Below are 15019 nucleotides of genomic sequence, written 5' to 3'. Positions count from 1 at the left end.
TTATTTTTTTAAATGAGTCTTTTATGCTCACCAATGCTGCATTTATTTGATATTAAAATATAAAAACAATAACATTGTGAAATAGTATTACAATGATTAAATGATCTGTTTTCTATTTTAATACACGATAAAATATAATTCATGGTGGCAAAGCTGAATTTTCAGCATCATTCCTCCAGTCTTCAGTGTCACATGATCCTTCAGAAATCATTCAATATGCTGATTTGCTGCTTAAGAATGTATTTATTTACAGTATTGAAAACAATGTTAACATTTTTGTGGAAACCATGATGGATATTTTTTGGATTCTTTGATGTTAAGTTTACTTTTTTTTTTTTTTCTAACAATGCATACACTCTAAACAAAAATGGTGCTAAAAGTGGTTTATTTGGCTTGTAATTGGGAACCACTTTAAGGCCGTGTGTCCACCAGAGCATTTTTAGCCAGCTGAAAACGCTAGGCGCTCGGTTTAAAACGCCTGTCTGTGAGCGCTTGAGAGCTCTTCTGCAGCGCAGCATTTTTTTTGCCGTTGAGACGCTTTGTTGCTATGCTTTTGTTGCACTATTACTTCAATCTGATTTTGCAGGTAATTTGTTTCAGACTTAAAATGTTGACACAATATGAAATTACTTTGCTACGTATTTTCAGAGAGCAGCAATATTAATTTCTCATCCATTTTGTTTCTGTTTGTTGATGTCGCTGTACAGCAAGAATGTGACAGTTGGACAGAGTTGTATTTGTCCCGCCCCTCCTCCACTCTGATTGGATGGCTGGCTAAAAAGTGACAGTGATAAGTGCTGTGTTTTACTCAAAGTTGAGCATTCTTCAACTCGAGGCGACCAGTAAAAAATGCCGAGCTCACAGCGCTTGAGCGTTAAAAAGACGCTCAGCGCCTCGTTACGCTCCTGCCGTTTAAAAAAACGCGCCGCTCCCATTGAAAACAATTGAAAAAGTACGCTAGGAGCTGGAAAAAACTCTTAGGTGGACACACAGCCTAAGTGCCATATAGCACCTTTGTCAAATTATGCAATGCAGAACCATAAGAGTTAACTGAAAACGTTACTTACAGAATGTTTCAATCACAAACTATCAAAATATAGCCTAATTAGTTGACTACAAAAATAACACAAAGCAGTTAACATATGAATATAGCCTTTTTATTGAAGTTTGTGACATAATTTCATTATATAACTGACTTCACAAACACCCACTGTTAAGCCTCTCATCAGTTTACATTCATTCAAAAACCACAGCCATTCACCACGTCTTAGCTTTCTCTCATCTTCCAATTGTATTCCTCCTTCCACATAATTTAACCTGCAAATGACAGCTCTCAGTATCCAAACTCTGTCTTATTGCATCGTACCACCACCCCATTCTCCTCCTTAGATTTTAGATATGTTACTACTCCACTCTCATATGTTTGCTATGAATGGGAATTTACTACAATGACAAAAGCTGTTTTGAATCACTTTTATGCTTTTTTGAGGTCAAAAAGTCTTGTGTGGGGGCTTTGGGAGCAAAAAGGTTTCAAATCATTTCAAATCATAAGGCTGCACTACAAATAAAGCTTATCCACCAGTTTGACAGAATGAGCTGTGAATTTTCCTTCATTTTTTTTTTCCAGACATCATGAGAATAACGTATTTTAATGTGACGTTATAACTAGAATAGCTCTTTTTAGTCGCTGCTTTTCCTCCTGATTAGCCTATTTCCTTTTTCCCTTTGTATTTTGTTGTAACATTTGTGGTCTGTTCTCCTGATTTAATTTACGATATATCTCATTAATAATTCACTGGAATGCGCAAAGAATCTCTTGTGTTTCTCCCCAAATCCAGATTTGTTTTCACACGGATGCTTTAAAATGTAATCGTCTCCTCTTTTCACTTCTAATCCCTATATTAACAGTGTTTACCGGAATGTTTCTTAAGCAGGTAAATACAGTTTATTATCTGTCAAAATGACGGAAATCACTTTGAAATAGTATCAATGCTGAAGTTAATGAACATTTTTTATTATGTATGTTACATATTACAGATATTATTTAACCCATCCATATATTGCTGGAAAGAATCGTGCTTTTGGGGTTATTCATGGTCTGTTAAAAGTACCTTGTTGGTGCTTTTACACTTTTAAATGTCCTTTTAATGTTCGATGGTTGAAGGGTAAGTACAATACTGTTATCTCATTGTACTTTTTTTTTTTTTTTTTGTTCATAGAGTGAGCCTTTTACTGACTGTTTACAGCTTAACTGAAGTTACACTCATAATTCACACAAAGCGTCATTGGGTGTAGGAATAAGGTGGATATAGCACCTCAGTCACCCCAAAGGACCGCTGAAGAACCATACTGGGTTAACAGGTTATTTATATGGTAGCGGTGCCATATAGCACCTCAACCATATGGCATATAGTGGCATATGTTTTAGTTCAGTTTCCTGTGTTTGAGTTTGTCTCTATGGTTTCTCATTGATTGATTGATTGCTTGTTTCTTTGATTGGTTTGTTTTTAAGTATTTAAGCCCTGTGTTTTTTGTTTTGTTTTGTTTTTTCAGTTCTTGGTCTGTTCTTGCATGGTAATACTGTCCAAATAATCTGAGTATTTTGTTTCTTTGAGTTATCTTTTAATAAATCCAACTGCCGCATTTAGATCCAGATCTTTACTTCACTTTTGCAATCGAGAGTGAGAGTCTATACTACAAATTTTGACCAATTTAATGCTTCCTTGCTGAATAAAACAATGCATAGAACAATTGCATTTCCCAAACTTTTGAACAGTACCGTATATGACATTTCAAATAAAATATTCAGAAGGGGCAAACATGAACTAATGAAATGTGAATGGTAACAGTGGAAGGGGAATGCGATAACTAGATTGGACAGCTAAGGTTGATGACAATAGACTATATAACATGTCCTCACAGTATGTCATAGTAAACTCATTGGATTAGTGCCTCTACAGAGTAATGTCCTGGTGAGAGTAGTCTTCTAGTGTCAGAGCAAGCGTCAGATCTATAAACCTGCTCCCAGCTATGCCCGAAGGCACAACTTTCCCATTCAGCCAACCCCACACCTATGACAGCCTGACAAATGATTACTACTGTGGATAGACTATACTAAATCCCTCTCATGTGGCAGCTCTCGCTGCCTTGAAAGAAATCAACAAGAGTACGGAGACCAGTGGTCATGGCTTCAGTTAGTGAAAATGTTTATAGCAAGGCTTGAGCGGATAGTCAGGATTTTACAGGATTTGGATTTCATTTTTAGCACGTCAAAAATCTGGACTTCTGCCATTAGCACGGCAGTCGTGCCATTAACCTTGTTAAGTGTCTGGATCCAATTATCACCTGAACAATCTGCCTAATTACACATATCACTTTCTGCAATTTTCACTCGCAAGGTTTAAAAGGGGAAACAGAAAACACTATTTGGGCAAAAATGTTTCACAGCAGCAAAGTGTTTTGCTGCAAAGTGTCCTGCCCAAATGTTCCATGAGGATGACGCTAATTGTTTTCATAATTTCCATAGTCTGGTAAGAGTGCCTTGAGTTGTTTCTGTCTGCTCTCTTGATCATCTAAAAGCAGAAGTAGTCTCATTCAGCCATCTGCCATTTATAACATCACTAAACAAGTTTGCGTGTATGCCTCAGGGATGTCTAGACTTAAATGGTGCGTTTTGTCAGATATGAGCTGATTAGTGCGGGTCCTTTCTCGTTTTGTTATGTAGGTTCTTTTAAAAACTAACATCAGGACTGGGCTGTGCAGGGAGGATCATGGGTTCAGATGAAAAAATAATTGAAAAATTAAAAATTGAAAATTCTGTTTATCCATTTAATCTCCCTCATGTCATTCCAAAGCTGTATGACTTCTGCAGAACACAAAAGAAGATATTTTAAATAATGTTGGTAATCAAACTATTTGACGTCCATTGTATGGAGAAGAAAACAAAACAAAAAAAAACAAAACAAAAAAAACATGGAGAATTTCTCAAAATATCTTTGTTTATATTCCACAGAGGAAAGAAAGTCACACAGGTTTGGAATGACATGAGGATGAGCAAATGATGACAGAATTTCCATTTTCAAGTGAATTTTCCTTTAAAATGTTACTCACACAAAGACAAAATACCAACACAATAACACAGTAAAATAATACAGTAAACACTTAGTAAACAACATAAAATGTAAAATTAAACTAATGTAGATAACTGATAGTAATAGGGCTGCAACTAACGATTATTTTTCAATTAATTGGATAAAAATCCTAATTTTATTTATTTTTATTTTATTGACAAAAATACACATTTTTGCACATCCTGCCCAATGTACTTCAAACAAATGTGCCAATTGAATGTTATGAAAATACAGTGCTTAATTTATTAGACTGCCTGTCATAATAACACAAATAGAACACAAATATTTTAGGAATCTATCAAAAACTTGTTTAAAGCTAAAAATGGTATTGATATTTATTAGGAAAATAACTGAAACAACTAAACAACAACAACAACAACAACTCAGTAACAGTCTCTGTTCTTATTGACTGTAAATGGACATCTGAAAAAAAAAACAACAACTATAAAGTGTTTTACTTTTTTTTGCTTTTACTTTTTCTTGTAAAACAGTAAAATCAAAAATTCATGGATAACAACAGTAATTATTTTGTAGCTTTAGAAATACTGCTATAACTAAAGAGATTACACATACTGGTGGATTAACCATTACAGAAACAAAAAAAGTGATTTTAGCACCAATACTGATAGTTTAGGCTGCCCTGACCTGTGGCACAAACCACACATTAAATATCAGATGTCTAATAACTTTGTTAAAGCACTGTATATAGTGAATATAGTTAAAATCTCTACATTAAAAATGAAGATAGTAATAAAGATAATAAATAATATAGAAAAACACAAACTCAGTGTTAACCAACAGGCAAGGAACACACACATTCACTTTGGACACAATCTCCTCTTACTGTCATTTCTTTATCCTGTAAATAGGCTATAAGAAACGTCTTACATTTATATTCAATTACATGTTGTTATCCCTTTACAGTTACTACTCTCATAAAATACTTGAATGAAATGTTGATTTTTAAATCTAAATTTAACTTTAAACAACAGATATTTCAGCAAAATGAATATTTTTGCGCTGAATATCTCTACCGCATTCCGTCTGTCTGATGCGGGTGCGTCTGTCAAAACGCCTGACAGGGCAAGCCATTACGCTAATGCATTAGCTTGAAACTTAAAATAAAGAATTCCCATGTTTTGATCAGCTTTGATCTCATACCTTTCCCGCAGCGGCTCACTCTGTTTCCTCCACTTTTTGATGCGTTTTGTCCATAGAAATGCGTTTGACGTGAATGGCAGAAGTCTTCCGTGCACAGTGGGCAGACCCAACTAATCGATAATGAGAATCGTTGTCGATGATTTTCATTATTGATTATTATCGATTCTATCGAATAGTTGTTGCAGCCCTAAAAAGTACTATTTTGTCAGAGATTAACTTCTAATAACGGCCTTTGTTTTCACTGTAAATAATGTGACTCATTTTTATTCACAAAAATATACTAAATTTTAACAATATTTTACAGTAAATATGCAAATGTCATCTTGTTAAGTATGTTATGTTTCTAAGGCCACACAGTGCCAGTTTCTAAGACTTTCCTAGTATCATTTATTGTATTTTACACAGTAAATTTAAAACCGTCAAATAATTTGATATACAACAATAGTGTAACAGCAATTATACACTACATTTCATTCATTAGCTTTTTATGTCTTTGACTCATAATTATATCATTTAAAGTGTGTGACTCCTAAGCAATTATTAAGAGGCTTTTCTTGTGTACTTTTTTAAGGGAACATAATATCCTACTCAAAAAAACTGATTGACCTTGGCAAGAAGTTACCATGATGCATCTCTCCTGTCTAGATTGGCCCCTAGTGCTCCTGTGACCAACTAGCCTATATAGACTGTATTGAGATGCTCATGTTAGTGGTTCACTGTAGTTCACTATCACTGAACAGTGTCCACTTAATCATATTCTGATCCCATCCAGTCTGAGCTTAAGGGCCAAAGTTCTAGAAAAAATTTTATATCTGGCCCAACATATTGTAACAGGCTCAGGTCTCTTTCACTGAGGGTAATGCTACTACACACCGCTAGCGGTGCTAGGATGCTCTAGTGACTGGAATATACCCAAGTGAGTAGTAGAGAAAGTCAGATTTGTTGGGCAGAGGAAGCATGGCCTACTTGCTGTGTTACTGCAAACCAGTCCTGATTGGGAAAGTTTGGTTTTAAGCTCAATGTAAGGAGTGTTTTCTTTTCCTCCATTTATTATCATGTATTATCTAGCTTGGTTTTGTATTGGTTTGCAATCATCACACATGCTTTTTCTGTACTGTTTGAGATTGCTTGCTAAGTGGCTTTACTGCAAAGTTGTCTTTATTTTCACTAGCATTTATACTGCTTTCATGCATCACTTGGAGATCAAAAAGAGTACTTCCATTCATGAACAGTTTCATTACTTCACCTTGTGGATCTTTTGGATTATAAAGGTGTCTTTTCTGTTGGATTTATTTAATTTGGAATCATTCTGTGCTCAAGATCACCATCTCCATCATCACAGGACTATCTTTTTCATCATTGAACAATATCAAATAAAGCCTTCACATTCATTTCAACTCATGCACTGTTGTTTCTTATAGCTCCATATCAAGCTGTCATATGCTTGGGTTTCAAGGACTATAGGTATTTACAGTTGAGCCTGTCTACATCTGTACCTGTTTTTTTCTTTCTCATATACTCATTGTTGGTTTTGTTTTCAGCATCCATTGCAGGTTTATTGATTGATTGACTGATTGATTGATTGATTGGTTGGTTGGTTGATTACTTATTGGTTGATTCATTGATTGATTGGTAGATTGGTTGGTTGATTAATTAATTGATTGATTGATTGATTGGTTGGTTGATTGATTTGAGTGATTGGATTGATGGATTAATTGATGGATTGATTAATGGATTAAATGGTGGATTGTTTGATGGATTGATTGGTTAATTGATTGATTGCCTGGTTTATTTGATTGATTGATTGAGTGACAAATCCTTGTGTGTAAAATTGCAAAAAGCCAATTTTAATGGCCTTAATGTTTCATTTGATTTATACCTGGTTTAATTTATGTCCATGTAAATATAAGTTGGCGGATCCCTTCCTAAAATCAGACTTATAGCTATATACTCAAAGCGGTTGAAGCCGTTATAATATACAAAAGCACTCTATTTATATTCTGCATAGCAAGTCTGATACACATTATCCCCAAAATCTTGATGTCTCTCATAATGTGTTGCCCAAGAGGAATCTATGGTCAGTTCTCTAAATACAGACTAGTAAACATAAAAACCAGGATATGGGCATTTGTAGTTCCACATAGTCTCTGCCCTTTTGTTGAAATGGTTTCTAGAGAGAACTCATTGTTCTTAGCGGAAAAGCGGTAGATAAACAAGACTCGCACTAGAGCACAATGTACGTCTCGGAAAGGGCATCTAGGTCCCGGGAAGTAATTACCCTCAATCTACACACAAAAAGGCTGTGTGTCATCTATGGGCCAGTAATGAAATGGGCAATTATGTAGTTCATTATTTTTAATGCAAGCTGCCATGTTGAACAGGGGCGTGGAGAATCTACCAGAGTTAGCTCCTGCGCCATAAAAGTAGTCATCAAAGGCAGCGTGGGAAATTGCTACACACTAGCAAGCTCTGTGTCGTACAGCTCATCACGGTTTGATTCCCCAAGCAATTTATGCAGACGGGTTCAAATACATTTGACATTGCGGGACTCATTCAAGGTCTATTTTTGTGGCAACTAGTACATCTGAGGAAGACAAACAAAGAGGGCAAAAAAAGAATATGACAAAAGAAGCACTTTTCTATAATATCTGGGGTCTTGCAGGCTTGTATCAATGTCTTATTGTCACTTTTGATCATTTTAATGTATCCTTGCTGAATAATGTAATACTTTCTTAAAATCTTACTGACCCTAAACTTTTGAAGGATAGTGTATCTGCTGAATTGAACTCAAATATCAAAGTCGAAGTTTTGTTAAAGAATATTCTCTGTAAAATGTCAACAACATTGGGACACACACACACACACACACACACACACGCAATTTGAATTTGCATTAGCACACCGAACTGAAGTCATTAACTGCTAGATGGGCTCATCAGACGTCCGAATGAAAAAGAGAACAACGTCAAACTACAAGACAATAATCAATCACGCAAGAATCACGACTGATTGTTCCAACGTTTCATTATACTTTGGACCTTCAGGAGAATTTTCCAACTGAATCGCAAATTATTCCAACCTCTGTAATGCTTTAATTGTTTCGAGAGCAAGACTGTGTAGCAAGATACATTTGGTGGATCTGTTGGGTTGTCTTAGGTTCCAAAATATTTGCATAATAAGTTCACTGAGCATTATCCCAACAGAGACCTGTTAAAGCAGACTAGCATGTTACAGTAAAACTCATTAGCGCTAGCATTCTCTTCTATCTTCTATGACTTATTATAAAGGCATTTTATTAACAATTAGATCCATTATGCATTTCTATATCGTTTGCAATTCTTTAGATTACATTACAATGACTCAGAATTCAGAAATGAATCTGTCTGATAGGTCCAAACATTAAGTGCGTGACTGTGGAACAGAACTGGGCCACTCGCCTCAGCCACGGCATTGATGAGTTCCTCTAACACTAATTGGACTGTATAATTAGAACAGTGCAGGCGAAAAGACAAAGCTGAGGGGTATTAAAGGAGAAATCTGTCAACAAAATCTGTTGACTATGATTTTTTTTTCTCTGAGGCATGAATATGAAATTGAACCGAAAGACTATACTAATAGCCTAGAAACAGATAAGGTCAGGTCCATTATGGTGCCTCTCTTTGGGACCCATGTTGATGTGAATGTAGCATTGTGAGTAGAAAGAGTATCACAAATCTGTTCATACTGTCAGAACAGAAGAACACAGTTCTTAGATAATCACACGACAACAACAACAAAAATCAGACTACAAAAATCACAATGATTTACGTGCAGGGAGGGAAGAACTTGAAAAATCTCATAAGATCATATCAACAATACCTTTCATATATGAATGCATTTTCCATGCAAGTTACATTCTAAAAAAATGCTGGGTTAAAACAAAGTCCCTTTAAGACAAGTCATTTCACTCGGCGGCCATCTTTGAAACGCCTCTCGGGCATCCTGGGCATCCATGCAGCTCCTATCTCTTTGAATGGGGAAACATCAAATTCTCCAAAGCTGTTTGCCAAGCTTTCGATTAAATTTCATATTTGAAATCACCAATGAAATCTATGACAACAACTGTCTCATAATTTTTTTTCCAAACGCTCGAATCATGACAAAAAAACCTGTATTTTTTAGGCTGGATCAAGCTAATGCGCATGCGCAGACCTAAATGCACGTCTCTTGTGCCTCATTTCGGAGGTGCGTGTCTGACTGTTTCTATAGAAACCGGTGCTTCTAACGCCCGCTGCAGTGACGCGATGACTTTACCAGTCGGCGATTGGCTCTTATTTTGAAGGTGGGACTTATTCCGCCATATTGCGCGTTACACTTTCTCCCATTCAAAACAATACGAGTGACACGTCTTGTGTTATTCTATAGTCTTTGGTTAAAAACAACCCAAATTGGGTTGAAAATGGACAAACCCAGTGACTGGGTTAAATGTTTACTCAGTGTACTTTGGGTTCATTTTAAGCAAATACATACATTTTTAAACAATAGTTGAGTTACATAAAACTACCCAGCAGGTTGGGCAAACATTTAACCCAACCGCTGGGTTTGTTTCAACCCAACTTGGGTTGTTTTCAGATCATATTAATAAATAATGTTATAATAATTTTGTAACTCAATTAGCTCTAATGAAAAAGAAAATATGAATAAAGAAATGTCTTGCTTTATAACTGTAGTGGTTGATTTGTTAAATTCAATGCCAACTGCCATTTACAAACCATTTTGCTTTCATAATGTGATGTTTCTGGCACAGGATGCAAGATATTCAACCAGACAAAATGTAATGCGAAACTTATCCATGATTCGATTAATATAACAATGTAAAACTGATTGTGAATGTTGGGTCCATGACATGCAAAAGTTTTAAATAAAATACATTTAATTCCTTTAAAGAAACATTCTAAAACATCCACTTTAACTACAGCCCTCATAACAACATGATATCTTTTTTTCATCAATTTTTGATGCTAACCTAGATACAGCCAGAACCACTCTACTCTATTGTCACTGATCTCATTACAGGGACTTTTACAGGGATCTTTTGCTCACATATATGTGATTCTCAAACTATTGCACGCTACACCCTATCAGACAAACTAGTCTGTGAAGAAAGGAGTCACCAGATCGAGTCTAAATGTAATTGCCACAAAGTCAAGTCTCTCAAGTCATCCAAAAGTGTTATAGTCCAATTCTTAAATCCCCATGTCTGATATTATTGTACACTGAGTAGAATGGTCTCACACAATACCTGAATTATTTCCTTTCATGCTTTGAACAATGTTGGTGAATTGATACACGGTGCCAATTCGCTCTGAATTCAAATACCTGCAAGAAAAAAAAACCCTCAAAAGAAGAATCAAAAGTGACATGGCAATCTATGTGTACTTCATCCAGCTTCAGTCACCCAAATTGAACAGGTCAGTTACTATAAATCCAGACCCCATTTCACCCCACTTCAAATTGTGTTAAAACATTCTATCTGCTTTTGGTCGCATGATAATGATGTATTCAGCTCACAATAATCAGGGTCAGAGTGTTGATGAGCTGCCAGATTGTGTAGGAAAAGTCAATTTTTTGATGAGGCTAATCAACAGTCTAGATTATCACCACCACCATCATCATCATTAACAGCAAAATAGCCTCTTCTTCAGTGCAAACAAAAACAACAAATTATCAATCAACACTGAAGGCTGAAACAGGAAGAAAAATGCATTGGTGGATTGGGTGTGGTGTGTATGTAGTTTTAATTCTGTGTGTGTGGTTTAGTGGATGAGTGTAGAGGAGTTCATAGAGGCACAGACATTTAAAAAAGTAAAACAAATTTAAATGATATTAAAAATATACATCAAATTATATAGCATATATAAAATATAATAAAATTTCCTTAAACATTGGTATACAATATAACTCTAGTAGCCTCTAACAATACCTTTCATGTTTCAGTTTTAAATTTTAAAACTGCTAACATAAGAGTTCAGCTGAATGCTGAATTCATAAGCAGTCGGATCAGTCAAGAAGGATGCCTGGGGCACACTGGCCTGATTAAGAGAGGTGTGAGAACAAAAATAAGAGCAATAATGCAATTATTATCATTACAATTATGTTTTGCCAATTAAATCTCATGGTCTTAAATACCATGACTCTTTGCTGGCTGTACCGAAGTGCTGTTTTCTGTTCATGGTCAGAATGTTAAACTTATAATATACCCTGTCAGAGAGGACCAGCAATCACATGGTCGTGTAATATTCAGGATTCAAGCACTTGAATCATCCCTCCTTGCAATATTAAAATTTGAGCTAAACATTGCGTTGCGCATCTTTAAAAGACCGATTACAATGTCTAATGACACTCAAATGTAATCGATTAAAATGTATATTCCACACAGTAAACTCATTAAAACAATCTTGTTGTCCTTGTTAAATGTTACTTGACATGGCATATTTTGAAATTATGCCTCAAATATTTATTTTTTTTCTTCTACTTTTACTTCTTTGGCTTTAAAGTCCAAAAATGTAAGAATTTAAAGCTTAATAACTCAAAACAATCAAGTATAAAACCGAGTCTACGGGAATACCCCTAAGCCCTTTTGCTTGAATAATTTAATTATGCATACTTGGTCAAAGCATAGGAGACTATGTGGACATGAAGTAGTTGTTTAATTATGTTGATGTTGTTTCGTTACAGTAGATGGTCATGTTTTGTGAGAATTCAGCGTTAGGATGATTTGTTTTTCTGGGTCCTGTTAAATTAAAGCCATTTTTCCTCATACATATTTCTTCTCCTATTTAGAAAAGAAATATATATATTCATCACGGCACCTGTTATTAGACAGCAAGTGAACATTTGGTCCTCATAGTTGATGTGTTAGAAGCAGGAAAAAGGGCAAGCGTAAGGATTTGAGCGAGTCTGACAAGGCCAAATTGTGATGGCAAGCTTCTTAAGGGGTTAGTTCACACAAAAATGAAAATTATGTCATTAATTACTCACCCTCATGTTGTTCCACACCCGTGAGACCTTTGTTCATCTTTGGAACACAAATTAAGATATTTTTGATAAAATTCGATGGCTCAGTGAGGCCTCCAATGCCAGCAAGATAATTAACACTTTCAGATGCCCAGAAAGCTATTAAAGACATATTTAAAACAGATCATGTGACTACAGTGGTTCAACCTTAATGTTATGAAGCAACGAGAATACTTTTTGTGTGCCAAAAAAGCAAAATAACGACTTTATTCAACAATATCTAGTGATGGGCAATTTCAAAACACTGCTTCATGAAACTTTGAAGCTTTACGAATCTTTTGTTTCGAATCAGTGGTTCGGAGCGTGTATCAAACTTCCAAAGTCACGCCCCCCAGTGGTGAACCATTGAAATTTCTAAACACTTATGACGTAACGAAGCCTCGTTTACTGAAATCACGTGCCTTTGGCAGTTCTGAACCGCTGATTCGAAAAGTTTTGAAGCTTCGTGAAGCAGTGTTTCAGTCGGTCACGTTCAACGTACGTCAGTAGTGACCAACGAATTGGTGATATCCCAATTCGTCGGTCACTACTGATGTACGTCTCCGTTCCCTCCATCAGGGAACGAGGGTTACATACGTAACCGAGATATAGACTCTTCATATATATATATATATATATATATATATATATATATATATATATATATATATATATATATATATATATATATATATATGTATGAAGAGTTTGGTTCCAAAACGCAATAAACACCATTTTCAAAAAAATGTAGTTTCCGCCAAAATCAGTATTGTATCTGGTCGGTCTTGAAAAGTCATTTATTAATTTTGCGTAAAATGCGATATCCGTCATGTCATTCTGTCATGTTTTCTCCCTTTCTTTCCAAAACGCGACAAACGCCAGTCTCCTTTTTCTGCAGAACGCAATATATCCGCTCTCAACCAATCACAGCGCTCCATTCCATGCACTGTAAACATTGAAGGCTTTTTTAAAAAGCCGTTTTTAATACCAATGTACTCGGCAAAATGTGTTTATTTAACCGTGCGGTGGCGCCAGATACTCTGTAATCGGTAATTACAAATAATTTATAACATTAATTTGACCCGTTGAATTAATTTTGGGAGCGACGACTGAATGTAAGCCTATTTTTAGTAAAATGCCTGTATATGAGATAAATATTAGGAAAGTTTAGACTCTGTCATATATGTGAATCAACTTACTTTGTTGTGTATTTTCAATTTGAAAAATAACTTTTATATTGATGGATTAATTGCATTTTGAAAAAAAAAGTGTCATGGATTTATTGCATTTTGGGAAAAAAATAATACGTTTTTATAATAAACTTTTTAAAATCAAAATGTAGATTTGAATTTTTTGTGTTTTTATAACCAAAAGATGCTATGTGAAAGTTTGAAACAGAAAATAGTGGTTTTCATCTTGCCACTTTCTTGGTAAAGAAAACACCTTTTTACTCAAATTAATCCAAATTTAGTTACTGCGTTTTGGAACCAGACTCTTCATATATATATTATATATTATTCTTGTTTATGTGACAAATGAGATTTAAGTAACAAAAATATTGTTAGTGTACACATATATATATGTATACTGTATGTGTACACATACACATATGTATACACAAACATATTTCTATTATATTTTACTTACTTAGTTGTTACTACCTAAATAAATGAGTAAAATAAAAAATCTAAATATAAAATTCTAAATATATAAAAATAGTTTAGTTGCATCTACACTTAAATGGTTAATTTGACTATTTGAGACTATTAAAACACCACAATAGGTGAACTTGATGATCTGAGTCTTGATAGACTTAATTAATTTGGGGGAACGAGTTACCTCAAATACTTTAGTCTTGAGAAAACAAGACTGTTTGATTAGCAAGCCAGCACATGTTAGCCTGTCAAAAACAAGGTTCTCATCTTATCATTTTAACCAATTGTCTTTTTAAAGTCATTGATTTTGCTGTCAGTAGGTATGTTTCCGGAATAGGCTTACTAATTAGCTAATGCTGCTGTCAGAGGAAATGATCCTACTTTTGAAACTCCTTCAGTATTCAAAAAGTCGTCCTCCTAAACAATCCAACACTACTTGTGACAGCCGAGCACATTTAGATCAGTAAAAGCGGCCGTCGTGTTGACGCTCTCGAGTCATCATCATCATTACGCTGGCTATTAAAGCAGTCTGTGGGCTCTTTATCTGCGTGTTGTGAGGCTCGTGGGAATTGATCAGGACTGGATTGCAACACAGACTTTCACAGTTGATTTATAAGTCCTAGGAAAGTAATAAAAGGTGCCCACTCAAGCATTTGAATCCAATTATCTTTCACAGAATGCCGTTGTTATCCAATTAAAACTCTCTCTGCTCATGAGAATTATAATAAGTTATTTTCTTGCTTTTGACAGAGGTGATTTATACTAAATGTTGCACACTATGTTCAGTGTCGATCTAGAATAGAAGGGCACATTCATATCGGGTGAAAAACGGAAACTTAAACACTACAGGCTGTGAAAACAAATCAAATTTCTATTTTGAGAAGGAAAACGATCAGTGTAGTAGTATGAAAGATGTCATCACAAACCAGCCAGGATATTGAATTGGACGCCTTTGAAGCTGAAAAGGAGGAATATGCAATAGAGCCATGTTTTACTTATCTGGAATCATGAATTTTATTAAGCAATAGAAAATATACA

At 35.1% G+C, this 15019-nt stretch overlaps 1 protein-coding gene across 1 annotated transcript in view; it reads right to left on the bottom strand.

Annotated features, from left to right (window-relative positions):
- Positions 1-14895: 14895 nt before the first annotated feature.
- cdh18a (cadherin 18, type 2a) overlaps positions 14896-15019 on the bottom strand; it is a 51476-nt gene continuing 51352 nt past the window's right edge. The window contains 1 exon segment of the mRNA XM_048164304.1: positions 14896-15019. This exon segment is cut by the window's right edge and continues 566 nt beyond it. The gene's annotated coding sequence lies outside the window, so the exon portion shown is untranslated.

Source organism: Megalobrama amblycephala, linkage group LG17 (assembly GCF_018812025.1).
Source record: "Megalobrama amblycephala isolate DHTTF-2021 linkage group LG17, ASM1881202v1, whole genome shotgun sequence".
Classification (NCBI taxonomy): Eukaryota; Metazoa; Chordata; class Actinopteri; order Cypriniformes; family Xenocyprididae; genus Megalobrama; species Megalobrama amblycephala.
This window is presented reverse-complemented; position numbering and strand designations above follow the sequence as displayed.